This window comes from Geotrypetes seraphini, chromosome 3 (assembly GCF_902459505.1).
Source record: "Geotrypetes seraphini chromosome 3, aGeoSer1.1, whole genome shotgun sequence".
NCBI classification, from domain to species: Eukaryota; Metazoa; Chordata; class Amphibia; order Gymnophiona; family Dermophiidae; genus Geotrypetes; species Geotrypetes seraphini.
In genome coordinates, this window is record NC_047086.1 from 223,325,680 (window position 1) to 223,351,822 (window position 26,143).

The window sequence follows — 26,143 nt, forward strand, 5'->3', positions numbered from 1 at the left end:
ACCAATATATGGGAGACCACAAGGGCATACTATATAGTACACCACTCCCTGTGACTCACAATTAGTGCCCGTTGCTAACACGAATTTTTTCTCTCTGGAAGCTGGAAACATTACATGTGATTGCTGCAAAACATAGCTACATAAACGGCAATGCCCACATGGTTTATGTGGAGGTAAAGAATAATTTCTGAACGACTTATTTCTTTTTTTATATTTCAACATCTCCCCCAGGTTCTGGGACCTAGAAAAAGCAAACTTCGGTTTTTCCAACAGAGCTGGATAATATTGGACAATGGGCCAATGTTTTAATATAATCTGTTTGATAGCATTACTATTGTTTGAGTATGGTAATACACAAACTGTATGTTGTTCTTTACTTTTGGCTTTTGGTTGCATCAGCCAAGACCTTTGACAACATTTAGCCCTTTTCCAAGCTCTCTTAATTATTTTGCTTGGATATCCTCGTTCTAAAAATTTTTTATACATGATCTCTGCTTGTTTGTCAAAGTCTTGTGCATCAGAACAGATTCGTTTCAGTCGCAATAACTGTCCTATTGGTATACTGTTCTTTAAGACCCGTGGGTGATAACTTTGATATTGGAGGAGAGTATTACGATCCGATGGTTTTTTTTGTGTAGACTGGTGGATATCCTATTTTCTTGAATATAAATTTTTATGTCCAAAAATGACATCTGATGTTTATCTGTATTGTATGTGAATTTAACTTTCTGATCTTTATGGTTTATTTCTTCTAAAAATTCTTTTAATTTATCTTGATCCCCAGTCCACACAAAAAACACATCGTCGATGAATCTCCTCCAACATTTTACATAACGGTAGTGGTTGGATCTGTACACAAACGTCTCCTCAAACTCTGTCATATATAGACAGGCTAAGGTCGGGGCTACCGTAGCCCCCATAGCTACCCCTTTAATTTGGTGATAAACGGTGTCTTCAAATTGGAAATAGTTATCAAATATTACTATTTCAGCTAACTTCTCTAGCATCGATTTTTTAGAGCTTGAAATTTGTAGCTTGGGTAGATGATCCTTCACTATAGAAAAAGCTCCAGATTGGGGGACGTTTGTGTACAGAGCCACCACATCCGCTGTAACTAAAACGGTGTGTTTTTAACAGGGACCCCTCCTGACGAAGGACCCGAAACTCGAGTCAGGGGGCCGGGCTTAAGTTCAATTAATTTTAGCAAGCATGGATGTATTGGCAAGCACAAATTGCACAAAGCACTTTAAGGTTTAAGCACTTTAATCTCACCGCGGCTGGAAGTTAAGGAGATTGATGCCAAGCCCATTGAAGTTTTCTTCAAGATAAGTGAAATCTATCACTTACAAGTATACATAATAAGATTCATTGTATTGTATAAATGAAGGAGGCTGGCAAAGGGACAAGAGAAGTGATATGATGGTCCCATGTATACCCCAGTTCGGTGAGATCACTGAATTTATGGGTATTGGTCTGAACACTTCACAATAATTATAAATATATTTAAATTTTATATATTTATAGAGCTGTGATAAAAGTAAACAGCAAAATAAACCAATATCATCAATTCATAATATATATAACTAGTGTTTAAGCCCGTTACATTAACGGGTGCTAGAATATATGGCTGTCTGTCTTTCTTTCTTTCTGTCTTTCTCCCTCCTGCAATTTTTTTCTCTCTCTCCCTGGCACCCTTTGCCTGTCTGTCTTTATTTCTGTGTCTCTCTGGTCCCCTGTCTGTCTTTATTTCTGTCTGTCTCTCTCCCTAGCCTCCTTTGTCTGTCTGTATTTCTTTCTGTGTCTCCCCCCCCCCCCCCACTTTCCTTTGCAGAAGCAGCAGTGCTATTTCCCTTCCCCTCCAGATCCCTGTGAAGTAGTAGCAGCATTTCCCCCCACCCACCCCCCATTCCCTTCTCTCCCCCCCCACTTTCCTTTGCAGAAGCAGCAGCGGTATTTCTCTTTCCCTCCAGGTCCTTGCTGAAGCAGTAGCAGCATTTTCCCCCACCCCCCATTCCCTTCTCTCCCCCCCACTTTATTTTGCAGAACCAGCTGTGATATTTCCCTTCCCCTCCAGATCTCTGAGAAGTAGTAGCAGCATTTCCCCCCCACCCACCCCCCATTCCCTTCTCTCCCCCCCCCCCACTTTCCTTTGCAGAAGCAGCAGTGCTATTTCCCTTCCCCTCCAGATCCCTGTGAAGTAGTAGCAGCATTTTCCCCCACCCACCCCCCCATTACCTTCTCTCCCCCCCCACTTTCCTTTGCAGAAGCAGCAGCGGTATTTCTCTTTCCCTCCAGGTCCTTGCTGAAGCAGTAGCAGCATTTTCCCCCCCCCCCCATTCCCTTCTCTCCCCCCCCCCACTTTATTTTGCAGAAGCAGCTGTGATATTTCCCTTCCCCTCCAGATCCCTGTGAAGTAGTAGCAGCATTTTCCCCCACCCACCCCCCATTCCCTTCTCTCCCCTACCACCACTTTCCTTTGCAGAAGCAGCAGCGGTTTTCCCTTCCCCTCCAGGTCCCTGCTGAGTAGTAGAAACATTTTCCCCCACCCCCCCATTCCCTTCTTACCTTGAGCTGCCCTGCTCCGTTCGGCCCCTCCCCCTTCCCTTCCCGTGTGCTGGCCTGCTGCGGCTGAAGGTTTTTTTTCGGCGACTCCTCCTGTTAAAACTCCCCCCCCTCCTCCTCCCGCAACCGCTCCTGTTCAAAACGGCCTGCTGAGGTTCGCGGCCGCTGTAACGAACCTCGCAGGCCGCTCTCCAACTCGGTAGCATGTTCCCTCTGACGCGATTGCGTCAGAGGGAACGTGCTACCATGTGGAGAGCGGCCTGCGAGGTTCGTTACAGCGGCCGCGAACCTCAGCAAGCCGCTTTGAACAGGAGCGGTAGCGGCTGTTGCAGGAGGATTGGGGGGGGGGGGAGGAATTCGTGAGCGGCGGCAGGACCATGAGGCGGGATTGAGTTTTTCGGCTTCCCCTATCTGGGGAAACCGCCGTGCCGAACTGAGCTGCGCGTGGGGCCGTAGTAAGCGCGGGGCATGCTGCAGTCTTGGCGGCCACGGACATACGGATCATGGAAGCACGCTGATAAGACTGCGTATGCGCCGCCTACGGTTTTATTATATAGATATAAATATATTTAAGACTTTATTTCTATCATCATCAATTCGTTAAAAAGCAAACATACAAACAAACATGCACCTGAACAAGAAAACAATATAAGAGAAAATATATATTGAAAAAAGGCAAAGGAGTCCACAGTGGACTAGTATAGTGCTATTTCCTATCTCTATGCAATAGCTATGATGCTACCATTGTCACACCAGAAAACACCCCCACCTCCTTTCAGATATATCAGACAAAATGGCAGCCCAACCAGTATCATGCTTCCTTTTATGGGCTTTTGTGCTTACAAACGAACGCAAAAGGACAGCATGGTTTCTCAGGCAATCACCCTGCTTGCTTAACCTTGTAATAGCACTGTTTCCTCCTATGCCGGACTTGCAATGCCAGGACAGGAGCTGAACAGTGCTCATTCAAGCTATACCATTACTGCTTAGTGATCAAGCTTTGCCTCCCAGATTCTTCCTGCTAGTACCATAAGAGGAGGGGCAAAGCAGAGCTCCATCTCACTTCTCCCAGGGAGTTGAGGCTCCCAGGCCAGCCTATGTTACTCCTTGCGAAATTCTGTGTGATTGCGCAACGCAGAATTTGCACAGAATTGCAGTCATGCAGAATTTCCCTTTTCTGAGCAGAATTTCTTACCTCCTAGATACCCGTTCAAGCGACGCCATCGGCTGCGATTCCCACATGCAGCCTGCTGTTAAACTGAAAGCCTATCCTCTGCTGCAGAGACTTCCACGATAGTGGCAGGTAGTGCATGGGAACTGATGCTGCGAGGCATTGAAGAGAGAGAGTCCTGAGAAGGGAATGGGATGAAGGAAAGCTGGTGCAGAGGGGGATGGGAAGGGAGGAAAGATGCTGCACATGGGGTAAGAAGAGAAAGGAAGAATTGTTGGATATGGGGTAGAGGAGAGGAAGAGTCAGATGTAACAAAGAGTTGGAAAGGGGTGAAGAGGGAAAAATCCTGCCTTTGGTGGAGGGGAGGAAGACATGCATGGACAAGAGAGAGGGAGAAATGTTGCACAAGATAATGGAGAGGGAGGGAGGGAGAGAGAGAGAGAGATGGTGGACAATGGAAAAGAAATGTTGGATATGGTAGTAGAAGGGAAGGAGAGAATGTTGCATGGGGAGGACAAAAGGGAGGGAAAGAGAGATGTTGGACATTGGGGGGGGGGGGTGGATGAGAGGGAGGGAGAGATACACATGAAATGGAGGGAGATGTTGGATCCAGGAGCAGAAGGGAGTGATGAATAGATGCCTGGCAATGAGAGTGAGGGAAGAAAGCAGGAAAAATGCTGGACCATGGGGGAGAGTGCATCAGGGAAGAGAGAAGGGACGGGCAGATATCATGCTATGAGGAAGCCCTCCAGGAAAGAAGAGGGAACAGACGAGGGACTATAAGAGTGAAGGAAGAAAGACCATGTGAATAGTAGACCCATGAGGGGGAGGAAGGAGCAACAAGGAAACAGAAGAAAGGACAGTTATTACAGAGGGTAGAAATATGGACATGGGGAGTATGTTGAAGTTGAAAGGGAATGGAGGTTTGAGAAAAGAATAAGATGGGGCATGGGAGAGATGATAGAAATTTGATAGGTAGCTGAAAAGTGAAAAAGAGGAGAAGGGTAATTGGCAAAAAAGAGCTAAAAAGAAATGATCAATGTCAGAGGCAGGTGTAGTGGGGGAATAGACAGGAGAGAGGAGAAAAGACAAATGGATAGCAACTGCTTGAATAAGAATTAGCAGACAATAGACAGGAAAGCAGAAAAGAGAAACTGGAAGCAACATGATGGAACACCATCCTCCCCCCCAGGTAACAAAAGTAGAAAAAAAAAACCCATTTTATTTTGAATGTCTTGAAGCAAAAATAGTTTACATTTTGACAAATAAACTTGCAGAATTTTGATTTTTTTTTAAGCAGATTTCTACCAGGAGTACTATGTTCTATTAAAGTGCCATCTTTTAGTTTGGTTTCTTCAAGCATAGAGCTCAGCACAGTCAGGCCTGAAAATCTTGATCATGGAGGCACTTGCTTGAGCAGGCCAACACAAATTATTTTCCATTCAAGGCTGGACAAAGTGAGTGGGCCTTTTGAAATGTCCATGTCTAGGGCTGGCTTCAATCATCACAGAGCAAAGTTGGAAGTAAATAAGTTCCACATAAGCCCTGGAGAGTTTCATTGGTCTTATAAAAAAAAAAAAAAAAAAAATAGCAAAATTAATTAGGAGGTGATAGGGCACCTGGTTTCTCAATTCTGTACCATCTGTGGATTACATCAGCAAAAATTTTCTTAGCCAATCAAATGTATGTCTCTTGACAGGTTTCTGTCTGCAACCCTAGGTAATAACTCTTAATGAGCTCACATTCAAAGAAACTTCAAGGGCTGAGGCCTCATTGTTGCTACAAGAGAAATCTTTCATGTTTTAAAAATAACCTACGCTGACAACTCTAGGCCACTCGTTGACACAATGACAGAGGGGGAGCCTGAGAGATAACATTCCCGAAGTGCAGTGCCTCGGGTTCCACGCCTTCATGCGTGCAATGGTTTGCTACATTGGGCTATTTTGCTAGAATGAAGAGAAACTTGTATAGCAAGTAACTGGGATAAACGTCATTCAGTTCAAGAGTTTGGCAGCCACACAGAATGGGGGAGGCCTGTTAAACAAATACAATTGTTTGTGTTTGAACAGTTTGCTATGAAATGAACATATATGTATTTCCTTTAATACAGAGGCATATTTATACATGATGCAAAGTCGCACTTTCAAGACTATTGGTGTTCAATTTCTGCTTCAGGTAGGTTGGATCTGTGAATACTACTAGGGCTCATCTTATGAGAAACAGATAATATGGGAGGCCCTAGGTACCTCGTGTCTGATTTTTTGGAAAGGCACTGGAGATCCTGAGTTACACGTTATGGAAGACAGATCAGATCAGAATGTGGGAGACATTAAAATATGGACTAGGAATACAGAACAGAGAGTTGCGTGACAATGGGGATCACGGGAATCCTGCAGGAATCCTATGGGATATGACCGTGTATTTATGAAATTCCTGCAGGGATGGAAGTTGCTACATGTACGTACTCAAACATTTGGCAATGCTAGAGTGAGGCAGCCATAATACCAGACTTGAAGCTTGGTACAGGCTTTGGCTGAATACTGCCCAAAAATCCCAGAGAAAGATTTTGGGATCAAGAGGAAACAGAGGGCTGCAAGCGAGTAATACTCTGGTGGGGATAGAGAAGATTAAATTGTGGGGCAGGATGGGGGGGGCAGTTCAATGGATCTTAGCAGGTACAGGTGAGTATGGATGAAATTTCTGCCCCATGCAACTAATGCAGAATAAGAATAGAGGAATAGCCATACTGGCTCAGACTAATGGTCCATCTAGCCCAGTATCCTGTTTCCACAGTGGCCAATCCAGGTCCCAGGCACCTGGCAGAAACCCAAAAGCAATGTTACTTACCGTAACAGTTGTTATCCAGGGACAGCAGGCAGCTATTCTCACTAGTGGGTGATGTCATCAGACAGAGCCCCGGTACGGACGTCTCACAAGCACGTGTTGCTTGTAGAAACTTAAAGTTTCTAGATGCCCGCACTGCGCATGCGCCGGTGCCTTCCCGCCCGGAGGTCCGGGCGTGTCTCCTCAGTTCAGGTAGCTAGCCTGAGAAGCCAACCCAGGGGAGGTGGGTGGGACGTGAGAATAGCTGCCTGCTGTCCCTGGATAACAACTGTTACGGTAAGTAACATTGCTTTATCCCAGGACAAGCAGGCAGGTATTCTCACTAGTGGGTGACCTCCAAGCTAACCTCAGTGGGATGGAGGGGGAGTTGGCGACTTAAGAGAATAAATTTTTCAATACTGTTTGGCCAAACTGTCCATCCCGTCTGGAGAGAGTATCCAGACAATAATGTGAGGTGAATGTGTGAACCGAGGACCAGGTGGCAGCCTTACAAATTTCCTCGATTGGTGTTGATCTGAGGAATGCTACTGAGGCTGCCATTGCTCTGACCTTATGGGCTGTGACCTTACAAGGAAGTGATAATCCAGCCTGGGCATAGCAGAAAGAGATACAAGCCGCCATCCAATTAGAGATGGTGCACTTTGATACGGGTCTTCCCAACTTATTAGGGTCGAAGGAGACAAAAAGTTGAGGAGTGGTTCTGTGTGGCTTGGTGCGATCCAGGTAGAAAGCCAACGCACGTTTACAGTCTAGAGTGTGAAGGGCCGATTCTCCGTGGTGAGAATGGGGCTTAGGGAAGAATACTGGAAGTACAATGGATTGGTTGAGATGAAATTCTGAGACCACCTTAGGCAGGAATTTCGGGTGAGTGCGGAGGACCACCTTGTCATGATGGAATACTGTGAATGGTGGATCCGCCATCAATGCCTGGAGTTCGCTGACTCTGCGAGCGGACGTAAGGGCTACCAGGAAAAGCACTTTCCAGGTGAGATACTTAAGAGGGGCCCTGTTGAGTGGTTCAAACGGGGGTAACCTGGCAGAAACCCAAATACAGTGGTACCTTGGATTACGAGCATAATGCGTTCCAGGAGCATGTTCGTAATCCAAAATGCTCGTTTATCAAAACAAAGTTCCCCATTGGGGATAATGGAAACTCAGATGATTCGTTCTAGAATCCGGGGTCTATACCTGTCGGGGCCGGGTGCTGCAGTGCCGTCTCCTCCGTCTGCCTCCTCCATCCGTCATCGGACGAAGAACCCAACAGTGCCGCTTTGGGAGAGATGCCAGCCGCCAGAGAACCTCGAAGTGCCTTCAGAGAGATGCCTCCTCTTTCCGCTGGCCAGCCCTCCACGTCGGATGCCCCTCGCATGCTGAAGAGCCCCCGCCCGAGCCACGCAGCCGAGCGCTGCCCACCCACACGCCATGCACAATGCCAATGATTGACGCTGTGCGCATCACACGCAACGCACAGGAGGGACAGCACCCGGCCGCACAGGCCCAGACAGAGGTCCTCCAACCTGCGGAAGGCACCCAATGGTGAAGACTGGCCGGAAGACGGAAGAGGAATCCCCTGTAAGTGCTCGTTGATCGGGGCAGTGCTCGGTTTGAGAGTCAAAAGTTTGCTGAGTGTTTTGCTCGTCTTGCAAAACACTCGCAAACTGGGTTACTTGCAAACCGAGGTACCACTGTAGTAGCAACATTCCATGCTATCAATCCCAGGGCAAGCAATGGCTTACCTCATGTCTGTCTCAATAGCACACTATGGATTTTTCCTTCAGGAACTTGCCCAAACCTTTTTTAAACCCATCTGTGCTCTCTGCTGTTACCACATCCTTTAGCGCTCCAGTGTTTAATTATTCTCTGAGTGAAAAAATATATTTCTTCCTAATGGTTTTAAAAGTATTTTCCTGTAACTTCATCAAGTGTCTCCTAGTCTTTGTAATATTTGATGAGTAATTTTTGATAGGGTAAAAAAAAAAAAATATATATATATATATATTGTCACAACCCGGGCTCCTGTAAGGCGCAGCGAGCACCTGGGAACGTGACCAAAGCTTAAATCCGGCGTGTCCCTTTCCACTAAGGGATCCTTCAGGTCTTTAAAACAGGCACATTCTAAAACTTGTAAGCATGCAAGGTCAAAAGGAATCTTAGTCAGAAATGGCAAAACAAAAATAAACTTTATTTCAACCACTGGTTGAATAAATCAAACTACAGGCAACAGCCTTGTAGTTCAAGATGAACTGATATTGCATGAAATCAAAAAGGTTCAAATAATATAGTCAGGCAGTTGAATCTGGGTCAGCACTGCCTTGTGTACAGTCCCCTGCTTCTGGACTTTAATTAGTCAAGAAATACAGTCCTCTTCACCAGAGCAGTAATAATCAGGTAAGTAATGCTTTTATCAAACAGTCCAGAACACATAAGAATCACAGCATTATTCAGAGTTCAAAATCAGGCAAACGTTTCCCTCTAAACGTGGCTGTAGCAATCAGGCACAGCTGTGCAGGACCAACGAGATTTCCTAGCTGAATCGCCATACAGGAAATACATTCAAAATGGTTTGTCAGAAAACACATACATTCCTGCTTTACAGAAAGCCTCAAAATGTGGCTTTCCAGGAGAGCTTCTGCACTGGCTTCAAACAGGTAAGAGACAAGCTTAAATCCCAATCTCAGGCTTACTGTGTCTCCATGGGTATTGGCAGAGTGTCAGCTCCTAAACAGCTTTCCTGCATCTCCATGGCTTCTCCTTCTGGTTGTGCTCCAGTATCCCAGACAAGAGGTAACTCGCCTGTCTCAAGCATCGGACAGTCTGAGAGAGACTGCCTCCTCTCAGCTTCCCATTCTCCCGTCTGCTTCTCTCCTGTGTGCCCCCTTCCTGTTCTCAGAAGCCTCGTTATATCCTATATCCCATATCCCACTCCCCCTCTGAGCAGGTGGGGGAAGGGTTCTCCACACGCCTGCTTGCTTCCTGCTATTACAGGCAGGTTTCTCCAAAGTCCTAATTTTAACAGGCTGTTCAAACTGAATAAGCTTTCTGACAGTGGCAGGTCTGCATGGAGTGGAGCTTTTTCTCTTAATCCTATCCTGCCCTGTCTCTTCTACCTCCATGTCAGAATCAGAGCAGAAGTCAGCTTCATCAATCCATTGGCAGGTCACCTGATCAGCCATCTTGCATCTAGGTGCACTGTGAATACTCCTGATCACTGAGGCAAAACCTGGTACGGATTCAGGTTTGTTTTGGCCAAAACCCGAAACGGACATGTGTTTGTCACAATATATATATATATTAATCATATCTCCCCTTAATCATCTCTTTTCTAACTTGAACAACCCTAATCTCTTTAGTTTTTCCTCATGCGGGAACTTGCAATAGCCATTTTTACCAGGGAGATTGCACTGTTTCTGCCCTGATTCACCCCACTGGACCACCAGAGTTTAAGGTGGGCCCCAGGGGAGGCCTACACTGGTTCTGGAAGGGGAGGGATTGCACGCAGTAGTTGCACAGCCAGCCGGGACAAGACCCAACACCTCATCTTGAGGGAGGGAAGGATCACTCCTGTCTTGGCTCACCACTGGATCACCAGGGCTTAAGTAGGCCTGGGAAGAGGCCAACACTGGGTCCAGGAAGGGGTAATATTAAACAGACACCCATTAGTCTAGGGGCCACAGTATATAAAGATACTGTCCCTTCATAATTCAGCTTTCAGCATCTATTAATTGATGTTTAAAAGGTTTATGAGTTTGATAAAAGAAAATCTGTTTTCTTTTATGATTCAATGTTAATAGTTGGCATTTGTTTTTAGGAAATGTGTTTAAATAGCATAGGTATGCATTTTGCTGGAACCCCTTGAGGAGGTACATCAGAGTTCAGCTAAAGAAAGGATATTGGGATTATATTGACCACATTTCAGGTTTGTTGAAATGAAATTATATTGTAGATTTTTAATAAATGTGCTCATTGGATAATGGAAAATGCTTAAATTGGTTTTCTGCTAGAATACCACTGTATATTTAAAATGTTGCTGTTACTGTTTAAAGCAGTGGTACTCAATTCCAGTTCTTAAAGAGATGCAAAAAGAGGCACTATATTTGCAAATCTGTCTCATGCATATTCATTAAAGATAACCTGAAAACCCTCAAGGCCTGGATTTAAGGCCTCGCGGAATACTACTACTACTACTACTACTACTAATAACATTATTCTTTTATACCGCCATAACCAAAAGTTCTAGGCGGTTTACACTAAAAAGAGCTGGACAATCAGCGAAATGCAACAATACAGTAAAAGATACAAATATCTGTAAAATTGAATTTCAATAATAAAACTCCTATTAAGTAATAAACTTATCGAACAAAGTGGTCTTAATTAATTTCCGAAAACAGCAATAGGATAACATAGCTTGCTGAATACATTTACCTAACTAAGATTGTTGCCTACCAGCTTGAAATGCTAGGATCCTATCTAAGAAGGTCTTATATCTACACCCATTAATTTTTGGATAAGCAAATAAGTAGAAGTTTCTAGTTTCTTTTGATGGTCTATGCAACACAAAATGAGGAAAAAGGTAAGCTGGAGACAATCCCGATATCAGCTTAAAGCAGATACAGGAAAATTTGAATAATACTCTTGCCTCCAAAGGCAGCCAATGAAGTAAACGATAATATGGACTAATATGGTCGTTCTTTTTTAAACCAAAAATCAATCGAACAGCTGTACTCTGAATTATCCTTAGAATTTTTTTGGGTGCTCCTAAATAGATGATGTTACAATAGTCTAAAATAGATAACACTAATGCCTGCACCAATAGTCTGAATGATAAAGGATCAAAATATTTTTTATGGTTCTTAATTTCCACAATGTAAAAAAGCATTTTTGTACCACTATGTTTGTGTGTTCATTTCTAGTGTTAAATGTCGATCTGGTGTGACTCCCAGAATTTTGATAGATTTAATAATTGGGTAGTCACGACCATTAAGATGAAGCAATGAGTTTGTTATTTTGTCGTTGGGACTAGCCAAGAAAAGTTTGGTCTTTTCCGTATTGAGTTTCAGTTTGAAATTAATTGTCCACTGTTCTATCTTAGTCATAATAGAAGATATCTGGTTTTAAAATTTCAGTGGTAAAATTATTTAGAGGGATTAAAATAGAAATGTCATCTGCGTATATATAAAATTTAAACTCTGTAATAAATGTCCTAAAGGGGAAATGTAGATGTTGAATAAGGTAGGCGATAGCAGAGAATCTTGGGGGCACATCAGATGGGTTGCTCCATGAATGAGAATAGTTACCGTCGCAAATCACTTGATAAGATCTTTTCTTCAAAAAACCTTGAAACCAGTTCCAGACCCTTCCTGAAAGTCCTATTGTGTCCTATTTGCACAACTGCCTAGTATATTACAAACCTATTTGTGTTTGGAGCTCAACAGATGACCACGTGCTGAAATATATGTGTAACAGAGTGGCACTATCAAATATTAGAAATTGGGGTTCTTTTTCCCAATTGGTGGAATCAGCTCTCCAAGAATATCTGCGATACCATGTCTGTTTTATCATTCCCTCTGTAAGAAATCCCCATTTGCCCTGTTTGTCTGTTTTAATTGAATTGTAAGCTCTATTGAGCAGGGATTGTCTCTTACATGTTTAATATACAGCGCTGTGTACATCTAACAGCTCTTTAGAGATGATAAGCGGCTGGACGCGCTGAGACGGCAGGATGGGCAACTGCCGTAGTCTTCGTACAGCTAGAAAACTCCTTAACCATCAGCGTGAGCAGAAATGGCATGACAAGCAGTACAAGAAGGCTCACTTGGGTACTGCCCTGAAGGCCAATCCTTTTGGACATGCTTCACATGCATGTCCTGGAAAAAGTTGGTGTAGAGGCTAAACAGTCCAACTCTGCTATCAGGAAGTGTGTCAGAATGCAGCTGATCAAGAACGGCAAGAAAATTACAGCTTTTGTTACCAATGATGGTTGATTGAACTTCATTGAGGAAAATGATGAAGTTCTGGTTGCTGGTTTTGGCCGTGCCGGTCATGCTGATGGTAACATTCCTAGTGTCCGGTTCAAAGTTGTGAAAGTGGCTGTTTCTCTTTTAGCATTATACAAAGGAAAGAAGGACAGACCAAGATAATAAACTAATTCTTATTCTAATAAAATGCTTCCTTTCAACAACAACAACAACAAAAAACACAAAATGATAAGTAGTAGTATTTGTGTCATGACTAAACCTGTTGCTTTTTAAAGGTATCTATTAAGTCATGGCTGTTCCAGGTACATTAGTTAGTTGATATTAGTCACTGGCATTTTTAGGTGAAATCTGTTTTTTATTAAGCAACAAACTACAACAAGTACAAACATCGGGCAAAAAGTTGGTGCCTTTTGGTCCAGCCATTACACTTTTTTATTTTTATTGCTATTTTTGTGACTATTTGCTTTTTTATTTGGTCCTGTTTTGAGTTCCAGTGGCATGCGATCAAGGCCTTTAGTGAATCCCCAGGTAGTTTGATAGGTTGAGCAGGTTGCCTGCTCAACCAAACTGCATCAGCAAAAAGTAAACACAGAAATCACCCAGCCCCCAAAGGGCCCCAATAGCAGTACTCCAAATTGATTGGTTGAATAGCAGCCTTTCCTGCTGCCTGCTCAGCCAATCAGACTGCACAAAGAAAAAAGTGGCATGTCCTCAGGAGAGTTTCTAAATTTTCTGAATCCCTTTAATGGCACTGCTCTGCAGGCTTTCGTTCTGGGCTTTTTGTCTGTTCAATGGGTCAGCCTTCTGCAACAGCTGGACTCTTTTTTTTTTTTACTGCATTTGTGGCTTCTTTTTTTATATCCTCTTCCTTACCAGCTTCAGTGCTCCAGCATAGCAAGCAGAAGTCCTCCTATTTGCCTTGTACGGTACTGCTCAGGGATCTCTTCTGCTATATCCCACAACTGCCTGCAAATCAGTTGACTGTTCCGCTACTGCTACTGTGACTCAGAGATTGGATTAAAGCCACAATAGCAGTAGCGGAGCAGCAAACTAATTTCCAGGCAGCCGCAAGGCATGAATTTGCCAAACACCTTTCCCCATGGTGCGCACCCCAGTTTAGTTCCGCTCAGGTCTCTTCTTCCCTACTGCACCACCACTCGGAAAAGCTGTGCAGCAAAGTCGGGGAGTGGAAATTCCAAAGCCCCGGTGCTGCATCAATAAGCTAGCTTCTCCCTATATATGCTGAGGATATCCAGGGCCTCTCATCCAGCCCCAGAGCAGAAAACTCAACAGTTGCTGTAGCAGCAAGGAAATTGAAGCCTGCTCCCCTGAGGCCCACACGCATTGAAAGGATTCATCTCAGGCCTCCCACTCCTCCCCAGCTCCACACTATGAACCAGGACCTCATCGGGGGCTTTTTTTTCTTTCAGTGGGCTGCTGCAGCAAACATCTCTACAGTGCTCAGGTAAGAATAAAAGTAGTTGTATATTGGGTTTGGGTGAAGGCTTAAGGAAGGGCAGGGGAGATGCAGTCTAGGAGGGAAGTATAAGAAAGGGCAGGGATAGTGCCAGGTTACAGGGGGAATATGTAAGGAAGGGCAGGCTTGATGCTGAGCTACAGGTGAGGGATGTAGGAAAGGATGGAGGTGGGGTGTGGGCATAGGGAAGAGCAGGGGGAATTCCAAGTTTGGGGACAATTTTTAATTTTTGGTGCTTCACTCTGTAATTGGTGAGGGTTGGTCTGTGTTTTGCGTGAGAAAGAGGCGAGAGGTTCTGTTAGCATGTAGTTTGTGTGGAGATGTACGAGTCCAACTTATTTGGCTTTTCCAATAAGGAGCGACTTGGCATTCTATCAAGGCAGTGCTGCCTTTTTAAAGGTACAAGTATATTGGTTGGTATTTGTGGTGTTAAGGTTTGCTACATAGGGTCTGAGAAGCTTCTTTACAGGATTTAGTATTACTTTTCAAACTATCTGGCAGTGAAGGGATTTTTGTGTCACTATTATTGAAATGCTACAAGAATTTGAATATATTTTTTCTTTAAAAACCTGTAAGAAGAAACATCCTAACTATGCTCTGTTGCTACAGACTCCACAGAGGGTGGGAAAAAAATCTTGATGTTAAAAATGTGAATTTGCTTTCCTTCATCGATGAGAAATCTGGGGAATTTGCTGCATATAGTTTTTTTTATTTGTGGTTGAATGGTGAAAATTTTAATAACTTGTGTGAACTGTTACTGAAATTAAAGTGGATTCTGTAAGTGTAGTTTATATTTCCCTTGCATTTTTTCAGCTACAGTAAATGCTAAACAGAGGAGTGTCCAACCTCAACCCTCAACAGCCTCAATCTAGTCAGATTTTCAGGACTTTTCCAATGAAAATGCAAGAGATTATTTCCATGCACTGCCTCCATTGTATGCAAATAGATCTCATGCATAGTCATTGTGGAAATCCTGAAAACCTGACTTGGCGTGCGCTGAGGGTAGTCACCCCTGGTTTTAGCTCATCTACTGAATCCCCTGCTATAAAATGTCAACGCATGCTACTGGTTCATATTGAGAGACTTTGAAAACTAAATTCTATTGTCTTACTAGAGGCTCTCAGAATATGTTCTTATCCCCCCACAAAGAAAAACTTAATCCAAACTGAATATTCAAGGAAGCTTTGTTTTTTTAAAAGGAGTTAATTCATTAATTGAAGACAATATCCCTTCTTTATTAGCAACTTCAAGTTTCCAAGTTGCTAGAAAGCTAGATGTGAATGGGAAATTAGAGATGGATGAGCCACATTTAAGGACAATATCTCCCAGGAACCAGTTCTACCTGCTAAAACAAAGGCCTTCAATAGCCAGAATGAAGCTATAAGATTTCTTCTGTTTTGTGATTCCAAATCCTGTGCAGTACACTTGGAATCATGTTCCAAAGAGAAAAAAACAGATTAGCAATTCCTGATCTCACAGCTGAGTTAAAGCTATTAAAAAAAAAAGGTGGCTATTTTGCATTCTCCCTGGAGGCTACTCCATTCTCTTGAGAGGTCCTGTTTTGTGCATAACTAGAGGATCACGTTTTGATTCAGCTCCCATGCTCCTGGAGACAATATTCTCCCGATTAATTTGGTTGTGCATTGAAATACAAATAGCAGATAAGCTAAAAACATATTCGCTTAGAAGAACAACCTGTTGGGCATTTGCCACAGGGACACGTTTCTAGTTCCTCCCTATTCGCTAATATTAAATTATGCACAGTCTCCTTTATAAGAAGTTTAGGTTGCTTCAAACATCAGCTGCGCAAACAGTAGGCAAGCTTAGACAATCACTCAGTCCCAGGTTAGGTGAATAAGAATTCTTCTTTGCTTCATCAAGCCAGAAGAATGTTAGAATGGAAAGGCAGAGATCTAACTAGTAGAAAACAAGTTGAATAATGTATATCTGCCTACTGCCATTTACAGACTCAGGAGCATCTTGAGGATCTTGGTGGGGGTGAGACATAATAGGGTCTATCTTAATAGGATAGGAGCAGCTATTTGGGTGGGTAGCTAGGAGACTACTGGGTGTGTGTCATGATCACTGGTATGCAAGAGAGTAGTATGGGGTTTATATTTATACCTTTGGGGATTGGATCCCTGGCCACATATTGGTAATGGTGTCACCATGGGACCCATCCTCCCTTTTTGCACCATGGAAATGGGAGGGGGGGGGGTCCTATGGCACCAGCTTTATTTGTTTCCTGTTTATTTTCAGGTAGCAGGGCTTGGTTTCTTCAGTAGCCCCCTCACTTCTATTTTTGGCACCTCTTTGTCTTTTTCCATATGCATAAATTTTTTTTGGGGGGGGCAAGTGTACTATCAGCGGCAGACTCCAAAGAGTAATGGTGAACAGTATTCCCTCTAAAATGTCAAAAGTGACCAGTGGTGTCCCACAGGGTTCGGTCTTAGGCCCGATGCTATTCAATATCTTTGTTCGGGATCTAACTCAGGGACTTCGTGGCAAAATTACATTATTTGCTGATGATGCTAAACTATGTAACATTGTGGGCATAGCAACAGAACCTGATAATGAGACCAGCCCAGCACTATGGAACAGGACCTGCTTATGTTGGAACAATGGTCAAGTACTTGGCAACTAAACTTTAATGCCAAGAAATGTAAAGTAATGCACCTTGGGAGCGGAAACCCATGCAGAACATACACCTTGAACAGTGAAATCTTGGCAAGAACCACTGCAGAAAGGGACTTGGGAGTTCTCATCCGGGAAGATATGAAAGCTGCCAACCAGGTAGAGAAAGCTTCAGCAAAGGCAAGACAAATGCTGGGTTGCATCAGAAGGAGCTTTATCAGCTGTAAGCCTGAAGTCATACTACCGCTGTACAGATCCATGGTGAGACCTCACCTGGAGTACTGTGTCCAGTTTTGGAGGCCACATTATCAAAAGGATGTGAAGAGAATGGAATCGATCCAGAGAATGGCCACTAGGATGGTCTCAGGTCTTAAGGACATCCCATATGAAGAACATCTGACCAGATTGTGCTTATATTCTCTCGAGGAGCGCAGAGAAAGGGGGGACATGATAGAGACATTCAAATACATCACGGGTCGCATTGAAGTGGAAGAAGATATATTTTTTCTTACGGGTCCTACTGCAACAAGGGGGCATCCGCTAAAACTTAAGGGGGGAAGATTTCATGGTGACACCAGGAAGTACTTCTTCACCGAGCGGGTGATTGATAAATGGAATAAACTTCCACACCAGGTGGTCGAGGCTAGTAGTGTACTCGACTTCAAAAATCGATGGGACAAATAGGTGGGGGTGCTACAGCGTTATGCATAAAAGATGGGTAATCCAGGGAGGGATGGGTCTCGAGTGGGCAGACTTGTTGGGCCGCCGGCCCTCTTCTGCCGTCATACTCTATGTTTCTATGTATCATATAGCAAAATGTGCTTAAAAATGAAGGCGATAATGCTGCTGAAAGAGATCACTAGTGAGGCTTCATTTGGAGTATCCCATTTCGTTTTGGGTGCTGTATTCACAAAAGCTTACAGAGAGGACAGAGGTAACTCAGAAAAGGTCTAATAATTGAGTCTGACCTAAAGCCCTTAAAGTGACCCTTACGTACCCAAATGCACAGTATATATTTGAATATAAACCAATCCGAATATAAACCAAGGTAACCTTTTTCCCCCAAAAAAAGGTTGACTTGAATATAAACTGGGGTTTATATTCAAGTGCCCTGCCAGGTTCTGCATCCAGCTCCCCTCCCTCCCTGCAGGGCTCAACACACAGCCCAACTCCCTCCCTATCTAACTCCCCTGCCAGGCTGTGCACCCAGCCTCCCTCCCTCTCTCTCCTGATGCCTTGCAGGCCTCCCCCGAACCTGCCGTTAGCCCTGGTGGTCTGGCAGTGGGTTGGGACAGGAGGGATCCCTCCTACCTCCTGTCCCGGCCAACTCCGACACATCCCACCTCTCTCCCGCCTCCCCCCCCCCCCAAAATCTACCTTCAAAGCCCTGGTGGTCCAGCGGTGAACCAGGGCAGGAGTGATCTTCCTACGCTGCTGTCCCATGCAGAGACGCTTTCTGAAATGGCTGCTGCAAGTTCTCATGTCAACCTTGTGAGTTTCTGTTGTCTTGAGAGGTTGCTACAAAAACTCGCGGCAGCCATTTAAGAAAATGGAATATGTTTATTTTATTATGTATATTATTTTATTATATTTGATGCATTATTCTTGTAATCAGTGCCTTGATGTTATATTTGTTGTATTTGATGATGTTTGCATCAATAAAACCGTTTGAATCTAAAATAGTGGCTCTGCACAGGGTAGGGAGTCTGGGAGGCAGGAAGGAGGTGGAATGTGTGGACCACCAGTGCTTACGGCAGGCCCAGGGGAGGCCTTCATCAGGTCCGGGAAGAGGGCAGGTGGGTGCAGACCCAAATATAAACAGAGACCCCTATTTTTGGGTAGTTTTTGGATCCAAAAATCTTGGTTTATATGCAAGTATATATGGTATATCTTAGAGAAAAGGACTCAGCTTAGATCATTTAATGAGAAAATACAATGCAAGACAAAATTAACTTAGACTGCACTAATAGTATTTATAATATATGAGAATTTAAATATGTATCAAAAAGTTTAAAACGTATAAGCAGCAGGCATTTAGGCCCATATTCTATAAATGGCACCTTAACTTAGGCGTCTAAGTTTAAGAGGGAAACAACGTTTAAAAGCCGACTTAACAGCAATTACAAGGCACCTAAAAAAACGGTGCCAGAATTGCGCTTCCAGAGGCACCTACCGGCGCTTAACGCCATTGTAGGTGTGGCTAATGCTAGAAGTGTTGTTAGGTGCCAGTAGGCGTCTCCGGAGGCATGATTTACGTCAAAGGTAAGCACCAGAAAAGTAGGCCTCGAAAACCCTGGCCTACATTTCCGGTGCCTACCTTTGCTGGAGGCGCGATTCTCTAAACGGCGCCATCATGATCGACCACATGATTGACGGCGCAGACAGCACTGTTTACAGAATCCAGACCATAGTGTAAAGAGGAAACCTAAAGAAACTGTGGAATGACGATGTTCCTAGATGGACTTTATTTGAAAATGTCAAAGTTCCAAAGGTACACTAATATCATCCACATAAAAGTAAAGTAATCCACATAAAAACCTTAAAGGACCTAGTCCGCTAGGGATGCAGGACCCAACATGGTCTGCGTTTTGACAAAAAGTCTTCTTCAGGGGTCCCTGGGGGTCCTATAATGGTGAATACGTGGGAAAGTTAATATGTGGTGAGCCAGAAGTGAGACACTGCTTGCATTTGCAATGGATAGGCGTGTTGGGTCCTGCATCCCTAGCGGACTAGGTCCTTTAAGGTTTTTATGTGGATTACTTTACTTTTATGTGGATGATTTTATTTTATATGGATGATATTAGTTTACCTTTGGAACTTTGACATTTTCAAATAAAGTCCATTTAGGAACATCATCATTCCACAGAGTTTCTTTTGGTTTCTTCTGGATTTTCTTCTCTGTGGATATTTTGGGGGTTTTCTTCTTAGTGTAAAGAGACCCAATGAAGTTGCACTCTGGATTGGCAGTAATAACTATTTCTTACAGAAATGGTACTGAAAACATAGGGGCAAAGCTAATCCAATTCAGAAGACTGTGACAAAAAGGTAAATGGAAAACCAGATAAACAGTCTATATGAATAATTTAGTATCCAAAATCTTATTATGCAGGTTTCTGCTTTTTGACCCAGCAATTTCATCCAGCTCTTCTTCCAGCACAAACTCAGCCAGGGCTGGGATCTGGCACCATAAATCTTACTGATGGCAACATGATTAGCCTCTGCCACTGAAGGACAGAAGGAAGAGTGGCAGAATGATTCCCCATTATTGGCCCAAGAAAAGGAAAGCTGCTACCATATATTGCCAGGAAAGGGCATGAGACAGGTTTTGTGAGGTCAGGGAGGAAATGGAGGTTGAGCATCCCAAGTGCCTTCGCTTTGTCCAATGAGGACAATTTATGATAGCTTAGCACCAAAAACCATAAGCCTCAGGTGGTACCCACTCCAGTGGCACCTTACCAGATAAAAGGAACAGGCTGAACAAAAATGGAAGCAAGATTGGGTATAAAAGCAAATAAACTTACTAATAATTTCAACTGTAAAAATCAGACAGTAATCCAGATATTATTAAGTCTGCACTGCAATCATTCACCACATTAAGATTAGTTTTTACAATTCAAATTAGTTTTAAAATATGTTGACACTGTATCAGGGCTGTGGAGTCGGAGTCGGAGGAAATTTCGGGTACCTGGAGTCGGAGTCGGAGTCAGAAGTACAAAAAACTGAGGAGTCGGAGTCGGAACATTTATCTACCGACTCCATTTTTGAACTTGGCATACCAATCACGAGCGATTCTTTCAGCTATAGCACCCACTATATACACAGCACAAATGTTGCGAGCAGCTTCTGCGACCTTAGAACCTTGATTAAAAGCAAAAAGAAGGTGGTGTCGAAAATGCTCATTTTAACGATCTGAAAATTAACCAGTGCTGTGGAGTCGGAGTCGGAGGAAATTTCAGATACTGGAATCGGAGTCGGAGTCTGAAATATAAAAAACTGAGGAGTCGGAGTCGGAACATTTATCTACCGACTCCACAGCCCTGCACTGTATACAGATGGTATCAGTTTTCTAAGAGCAAGGGTTCTCAACTCAATCCTCAGAACACACCCAGCTAGTGAGGTTTTCAGGAACCACTACCACAGAGACCAGGATTCTCAAAAAACTGCATTAAAAAGCGACAGCCTAGCAAGCAGCTAGTTTGATAGCGAATTTTAAAAAGTGAGTCATAAAAAAAAAAAATCGCACATGCAAATGAGGTCAGCAGACAGCAGTGAAGATTTAAATTTGCATGTGCCCATCACTGGTGATAGCGATGGGCACATGCGCAGAAAAAAACATGAAAAGAAAAAAACAAAAACAGCAGGAGAGATGTTTAATCTCTCCCGCTGTCAACCAACAGCTCCCCCTAGCAGCAGGAGAGATGCCGATTCTCTCCCGCTGCCAAACAACAACCCCTCCTGCAGCGGGAGAAATGCCCAAACTCTCCCGCCACATACAACCCACCCCTGCAGCAGTGGCGACCGTCCCCTTGCAGCGGGAGAGATGCCAATTCTCTCCCACCACAAACAACCCCCTGGCAGCAGAGAGATGCCCACTGCTATACAAGCTACACAACACCCCCCCCCCCCCACCTCACCTCTATGTAGATGTTCGACCCGAAGTACGCAGATTCCCTCCACTTAGCTGGCCAGCATCTTCCAAAATGGGCCTTCCCCTCTCCGAAGCATCCTGGGATGCACTGGGAAAGGGCCTAAACAACCATAGGAGGGGCCTTAAACAACTTGGGCCAATTAGAGCCTCAGGATGCACCGGGGAGGGAAACGTCCATTTTGGAAGACACGGGCCAGCTGGGTGGAGAGAATCCACGTCCCTCAGGTCGGACATGTACATGAAGTTAAGGGGGGGGTAGCATCGGAGGCAGGGGGAGGTGCTGTATAGCAGCAGGAGAGAGAGGACATCTCTCCTGCTGCAGGGAGGCAGTGGTTTCATTTGGCAGCAGGAGAGAGTGGGCATCTCTCTCGCTGCAGAGGGGGGGGGGGCACACATGGCCGGGCAGTGGTTTTGTTTGGCAATGGGACAGAGTGGGCATCTCCCCCGCTGCAGGGGAAGGCTGTTGTGATGCAAGGGGAGAGAATGAAGTTGAAGAGACTTATGTAACATTAGCACCACAGGTGGGAGAAAATACATAAAAAGGCTAATTAACAACCTAATTGTAATGGGGCACTGACCTGTAGGTGGGTGGGAAGGGAGGTGGGGGGAGTTCTCTCATTGTAAATTGAGTCTCTTGCTCATTGTATTGTTCCTCTTCAATAAAAATGATTATTCCATAAACGACATTAGTCCAAAAGTGACACAATAAGAGATTAGATCAACACTGGGTTTAAAAAAAACAAAAAAAAACCCACACAAAAAAACCACCACACATACCAAGGAATAAATATTCTGTAATTGATACAATTTCAAAAACACAGTGCTAACAACATAGTTTATCTGGAGTCCAAAATACAAAGTTGTATCCAAAAAGATAACACTTTAAAGTTTAAACACAGTTTCAGTGGCCCTTAAATGCTGACTTTTTAAAAGTTCCAATTAGGAAAAGGTTAAAACTGTTTTCAATAACTGTAATTGTATAAATAGTAAAATGGTTACAACTGATGTATTTTAAGGTCAAGATGGACTGGGAATATAGTACAGTGCTCGCCTAGTCATTCGCGGTTGGCGATTCGCAATATTTTCTGATCGCAAATGACCAGGCAGAAGAGGGCAGCAAGAGAGGGCAGCCGGAGCGCCGGCGAGTGAAGGAAATCACTCGCGGTATGCTTGACCGCCTCTTCCTGCTTTGACACGCAGCTCCTGATTGGCGAGGCCAGACTTTAGTGCAGGAAGAGGTGGTCAGAGCATACCGCGAGTGATTTCCTTCACTCGCCGGTGCTCCAGCTGCCCTCTCCTGCCTCTCCGGCTGCCCTCTCCTGTCTCCCCTGCTAAAAATCGTATTTGCAGTTTTTCAACATTCGCGGAGGTTCCTGGAACGGAACTCCCGCAAATATCAGGGAAGTACTGTACAGCATGAAGCTTGAATGGACAATGTCCAGTGTAGACCATGGCATGCACTCAGGGCAGGATTAGCCAATAGGCCAAGTAGGCACATGCCTAGGGCCCAAAATGTTCAGGGGGGGCCCGATGAAGGAGGGCATCAACATTGGTTTTTCCAAACAGCGATGGGCCCCTCCAGCTTCGATCGGCAGTGCGGCCCCTCCAGCTTCGATCGGCAATGCAGCCCCCCCACACACACATAATCGGCAACATAGGCCCCACCCTGATCAGCAACATGGGTAAGAAAGGCAATGGGAACTGTAATTGTGCAAGCAGTGCTGCTTGCCCAAAGCTTCCTTCTGATGCAGCTTCCTGTTTCCGCCTGGGCGTATGGTGGGGGTGGGGTGGGGCAGGGGGCCCAGTGTACTTGTGTGCCTAGGGGCCCTCAATGAATTAATCCTGCCCTGCATGCACTGTGCACATATACAGACAATACATATATAGACGTAGTAAAACAGCACCTGCACAATGCAAGAACCATATACATTAAAAATAGGCACATACAACATATATGCAAACTTGTGCAATCAATATATAGATACAATTTGTGTTATTATATGTACATAGTAACTGTATTGCACACACACAAAAAAAAATGACCAGAGACAATACTGGTTATATGAACGAAATACTATTAGTGTTTGTTTTACCTTAGCCAAGTCAGTTTCATTAAAGACATGTTCCTATATCCCGATCAAAAACAAACAACCATGCCTATTATTTTTGCAGGTTAAAAAAGGTCAACTCTTACTTTCTGTATGGATAACCAGCAATCGCCAATACATTTGCTCTGAATGGAAAAACATCTACTATTTTACCAGTGCTGGCATCGCTACGCTTTACTTAACCCAGTGGTCTCAAACTGGCAGCTCGGGGGCCACATGCGGCACCCCAGGTACTATTTTGAGACCCCCGGTATGTTTATCATAATCACTAAAGTAAAATAAAACAGTTTCTTGATCATATGTCTCTTTAGCATTATTAAGACTGCCAAAACGAGCGATTTATAAACTATAAAGAGTTTTACCTCATGCAAAATTGTCATTTCTTTAATAAGACATTAACTTTTTTTTTTTTTTTTTGAGGCCCTCCAAGTACCTACAAATCCAAAATGTGGCCCTGCATAGGGTTTGAGTTTGAGGCCATTGACTTAGCCCATAGTTCAGAATAGCCGTGTCAAAGTGGAGACCCGAACCTCCTCCCTCCCCCCCCCCCCCCCCCAGATAGGACCACAGTCAACAATAAACGCTTCTCAAGGAAAGCAGCGCCGAGCGCTCAGTGGCAAAGCCCGATCCGGCCAGCAGCAAGGCGGAGACACCGGCGGCACTTACCCTGGCAGGTCCGGGGCTGCGATCGCGTCGCAGGCGGGGGCTGGGGAGCCGCGGCCACCCTCCCATAGCCCCTGCGGCGGTCGAGAGCGGCGCCGTAGCCGAGCGGGGAAACCTGACGCGTCCTCTCTTGTGTTCCACCTCGCGTGGCTCCCTCTTGCCAGCCCCGAGGAGAGGCGGCGTGACGTCAGCGCCGGGCTCCATTGACGTCAGTGGAATCCCAGAACGTGCATCAATGGGGCTAAAATTAGCTGCGGCCAGCGTCGATCCCAAAATAGAGCCGCGCGCGAGGCCCCGCCCAGCCTCCGCGGGATTGCACGAGGGAGGGCTGGTGCCCCGGCCGCCGCCCCCCCCCTCCCTCCCCTTCTTTCCATAGGGGCCAGAAGTAAAAGGGAAGGGCTGGGGACTTTTATACTGCAATTTTGTAGTTATACAACCACACACACTCTCAAAGCGGTTCAAACATTTGCCCTATCTGTAGTAATGTAAATGCCACCTTCGAGGTTTCGGGCCTGTTTAAGGGATTGCGACTTCCACTCTCAGCTTCGACGCCGGCTCAGACTGGGGAGGGGGGGGGGGGGATTTTGCAAACGTTAAGAGATGAAACACAGCCTCTGCCTTATAAAGAAAAAAAAAAATCTCTTGCTCCCTAATCTAAAAATAATCACGCACCCGCTTTCACGTTTATCTTTTGCCCAACAGCCGCCGTCGCTGATCGGCATCGCTTTCCTATCGACTTACAACCCCCGGGCCCTTCAGTTCTTAACCGGTAAAGCCGCCAGCCTGATCCCGCTCCCCTTTGTGTCTGCGGGGGGAGATCGGACCCGGGGACAGGCCTGGCGGCTGGCAGAAGTGTTCTCTTCTGTCGCATCTTAAACTAGTGCAAGGCTGCCGGTGGGAGGGGGGGGGGGACAATCGGGACTGGTTAATCTGCTTTTGCCCCAGAACCAGGGCAAATCCGGTGCATTGGCTTAGATTTCCTTATAAATCCGTGTCTGTGGTCGGGGATACAATCTCCAGAGCTCCCAACTCAGAAACAGAGCACTACTGCATCCAGTCCTCCAGCAGGCAGATTAGATGAACAGGCTGGAAGTGAAACTGTATGTACTGTAGTTTGTTTCTCTGGGACTGCGTGCTATGGCAAGCCTGAGGGGCCAATAGGCTGCACTCCCCCTACCTCCCAGCTTCATTGGGCCTGTAGCTTGATGGATTTGAACTGGTTAACCCTTTCAGGACCAAGGGACATATTTGTCCCATAACTTTAAAATCCTATCAATTTTGATTGGGATAGTCTACAGTTCTAAATTTGATATGTACGGATTCCATATGATACTGCCTTTATGTAAACAAACTGGTTCCGACATTCATTCATTAGCGTCGTTGCCAGATTGACGAGAAGATTCACTTGCCACACTGTCCATAAGCCAGAAGTTTGATTTTTTTAAAAAAAAAATAATGATATTTCACAAAAAAATCAATTTTTTGGCATCTGCAAGCCCTTTTTACCATAAAAATGTCGTCAAAACCACAAAAATTGGCCTACGATCCTTATGGTCCTGAAAGGGTTAAAGCAGCCTAGGAACCCCTAGTGATAAAATCTAAGCCAAACCAGGAGCTCAGGGTTTGTGTAATCAGATGCTGGGCCCATGCAATGGGCTTGAGAAACAGGCAGGGTCAATAATTTGCTTAGTATCACCAGCTGTATGCGGCACTTTTCATATCAAACTCCCAATAGCCCTAAGAAATTCCACAAAGGAAATGAAGCAGCAAAACAACAAAAAAGATTGTGGAACAGAAGATGGGATACCAAGTTGAAGTTTAATAAGCGTCCAAATAATTTAAAAATAATCCACAAGTGACCTAAAACACATTTTATACATTATTAGTGGATTGTTTTTAAGTTATTTGGACGCTTATTAAACTTCAAACTGATACATCCAATCTTCTATTCCACAATCTTTTTGTTGCACTTTTCATACACACATAATCAACAGTCTTTGTTTGTATCTTACATTCAATAAACACAAGAAACAGCAGGACCAATTGCAAAGAGTGATAGCT

General features: G+C 44.5%; 1 protein-coding gene and 1 pseudogene across 1 annotated transcript in view; one reads left to right on the plus strand and one right to left on the minus strand.

Moving 5' to 3' along the window:
* The window catches only part of NR4A1 (nuclear receptor subfamily 4 group A member 1), a 76,494-nt gene extending 52,188 nt beyond the window's left edge, over positions 1-24,306 (minus strand). Inside the window, exon 1 of the mRNA XM_033936211.1 lies at positions 24,086-24,306. The gene's annotated coding sequence lies outside the window, so the exon portion shown is untranslated. The remainder of the gene's footprint in view (positions 1-24,085) is intronic.
* LOC117356664 lies at positions 12,297-12,714 on the plus strand (annotated as a pseudogene).
* Positions 24,307-26,143: the final 1,837 nt, after the last annotated feature.